This window comes from Anopheles aquasalis, chromosome 2 (genome assembly GCF_943734665.1).
Source record: "Anopheles aquasalis chromosome 2, idAnoAquaMG_Q_19, whole genome shotgun sequence".
In the NCBI taxonomy this organism is placed as follows: Eukaryota; Metazoa; Arthropoda; class Insecta; order Diptera; family Culicidae; genus Anopheles; species Anopheles aquasalis.
In genome coordinates, this window is record NC_064877.1 from 77,728,147 (window position 1) to 77,730,646 (window position 2,500).

Genomic DNA, 2,500 nt, shown 5'->3' on the forward strand with positions numbered 1-2,500 from the left:
CGGTCCGCTGTTGCATTTAGGCAAAAGCTGGTGGAGTGTGAGGGATCGTTTAGAATTGATTCCACACTGCAACCACCCTGAGGGTGCACTTTGCTTCTTTCGCGCGATCGTATTGCATTCTTCTCTCTCGTTCGGTTTCCCCCTCTCTCTCTATAGCTGTGTCTCTGTCCGACAGAACGTAACCAACGAATGTTTCCGATAGACTAGAATAAACCAACAAATCTAAGCAAACCCATGAAATGCACACAACTAGCGCTGAGAAAGCAGATAAGGAGGAGCGAGAGTGAGGGGGAGAGAGTGAGAAATCTTAGGTTAGAGAAGCAAAAGTGTTTTTTGTCTCTGGCGATTACACGCGTCGAACAGAATTCTAATGGAAAACGGAAACCGAAGCAATTTATTTTTGTATTTCGAATCGCCCAAGGGGGGTGGAAGTGAGCGGAAGTGGGTGACGCGACAAGAAAGATTTCTATGAAAGTGTGGCACAAGTTATGTATGCGATAACAGGACACAAGTAGGCATGTAAGAACGCGCATCGCTCTCCAGTAAGCCAAATACGCAGAAAACCAAGAAGAAAAGCGTGTCAATCCGTGCAATAATGGAGAAGGAGGAGTTGAGGTTGGGTTCTTTTCGTTAAAGTACGGGACCCAGGGAGCCTTTAGGCAACGGTCCAGGGAAATAGATAGAGTATACACCAAAACGGCGTGAAATGTTGTAACAATTGTAGCCCCGCGAATCGATATTAACAAATCGCCGACAACACACAGAACCTATTTACCACAGAACAGAACAAATAGAAAAGAATAACGAAAAACAAACATACTATTATCAATAGAATCAGACAGCTACACAGATACACACATCCACACGCACGCACCACGGTGCTGTGTTATGTTAACGGTATTAATATTCAAAACCAATCCATTCGATTTAGCTTACAGCTGAAGTGCAAAACGAGTATAATGATCATCTCTAGTGATCCCTCTTGAACTAGCTGCCAGACGATCGGACCGTGAGCGCACGGTCGATCGACAGTGTGTGCATCTATTTAACTTTCTCAGTACAGTTTTGGGTTGTATCGTAGAGCGGAGAAAGGAGAACTGAGTATAGTACCATACCAGCGCGCACTGGTGATGCCTATTGAAGATGTGCGGAAAAGATAAACGGTGATCTAAGGGTCCGTGTACCGGAAGTAGAGGAATAAAAGCTACCAACATTCTAGAGCTGAGGCATGTATTTGTATAAAAAAAACCGTGACAGAGGAAATATAGTGCTGTATTGTATCTTTTCAAGTTTAAACCACCCTTTACTGCTTCGTTGAAGCGTTCGTAGTTCATGTGAAATTCCATTTCGGATGCAGGGAACCAATTGAGAGCGATGGTAAACCGTTTGTCGATATTAGAAATTGTTTTTTACATAATTTTTATTAGGATTTCATTTACGTTCGTCTTCGTCTAGGTTTCGCCTTCCATCCGCCTTTCTTGTTTACCATGATTTTCTCTACACCCTGCGGCACCCTTTTTTTTACTTTGTAATACATTTGGTTAACTATTTACAGCTGCTCCTGCACTCGTCTCACGGCAAGTGCCCTACTACACAGCACTCTACGATTCTTGCTGCGATTGCCACCGACCCTGCCAGACACACGAACACACAGTTTTGGTGCGCCTGGGCGAAGAACATCGGTGCTACAAATTAAATGTCGACCACAAAAAGAAAGAAAGGAAAGAAAACTAGTAGGAAAAGGAAAAGAAAAACCAACAATTTATAGCTATAACGTTAAAGAGACAAACAAAAGCTACTTCGACCAGTGATCGAGTCGAGTCGACCGTGAAATCGTTATCAATACCACGGGCTGGCGAAAGTTCATGCAGCATGCAAATCGTCAAACATCTACAACCCGCCTTTTTGTTGTTGTTCCGAATGGAAAGAAGGACAGCAAAACTAAACATCTAGTTGCCTGGCCGGACCTGTTGCTACTGCCTGCTGCCTGAGCCTACTGAGCGCAGCCTGAGAGCAGGGAAAACTCTGGAAAATGATCAAACGTACCACCGTGTAGTGTGGGGCTGGCAGCATCGAATGCATGCGGTGCCGGTCGGCGATACACGTTGGATGATTTTCCCCGTTCGTCGCTCTTATCCTATGTTCTCCTACTTGTACCGCAGCCCCGTATCATTTCACCGTGAGGGGGTCGTGTGTTTAGGAACATTCATCCGTTCATTGAAGAGGTTTGCGCATCTTCCGAGGCGCCTGAGTTTTCTCGAGAGTTAAATAGATTTCTCCCACATTTTTCCCATTCCACTCCGCCATTTCCTATTGCCAGATATCCACTTTGGAAGACCACCAGCATCACATTGTATGCTCAAGGTGTGTTAGTGTGTGGTTTGGGTGGGGGGGGGGGGGGGGGGATGAGGTGAGTGAAATGTTTTTTTTCTGCAGAGGTTTTCTTTTGTATACTTTTGCTTGTTCTGTATTTTACATACGCGGGACAGGCGGTACATCG

General features: G+C 45.0%; 2 protein-coding genes across 6 annotated transcripts in view; one reads left to right on the forward strand and one right to left on the reverse strand.

Moving 5' to 3' along the window:
- The window catches only part of LOC126572721 (adapter molecule Crk), a 4,420-nt gene extending 3,124 nt beyond the window's left edge, over positions 1-1,296 (forward strand). For all 5 annotated transcript variants that reach the window (XM_050232258.1, XM_050232260.1, XM_050232263.1 and 2 more), the window contains exon 3: positions 1-1,296. This exon is cut by the window's left edge and continues 2,044 nt beyond it. The gene's annotated coding sequence lies outside the window, so the exon portion shown is untranslated.
- Positions 1,297-1,402: 106 nt separating this feature from the next.
- The window catches only part of LOC126572720 (uncharacterized), a 94,443-nt gene continuing 93,345 nt past the window's right edge, over positions 1,403-2,500 (reverse strand). The window contains exon 8 of the mRNA XM_050232257.1: positions 1,403-2,500. This exon is cut by the window's right edge and continues 1,303 nt beyond it. The gene's annotated coding sequence lies outside the window, so the exon portion shown is untranslated.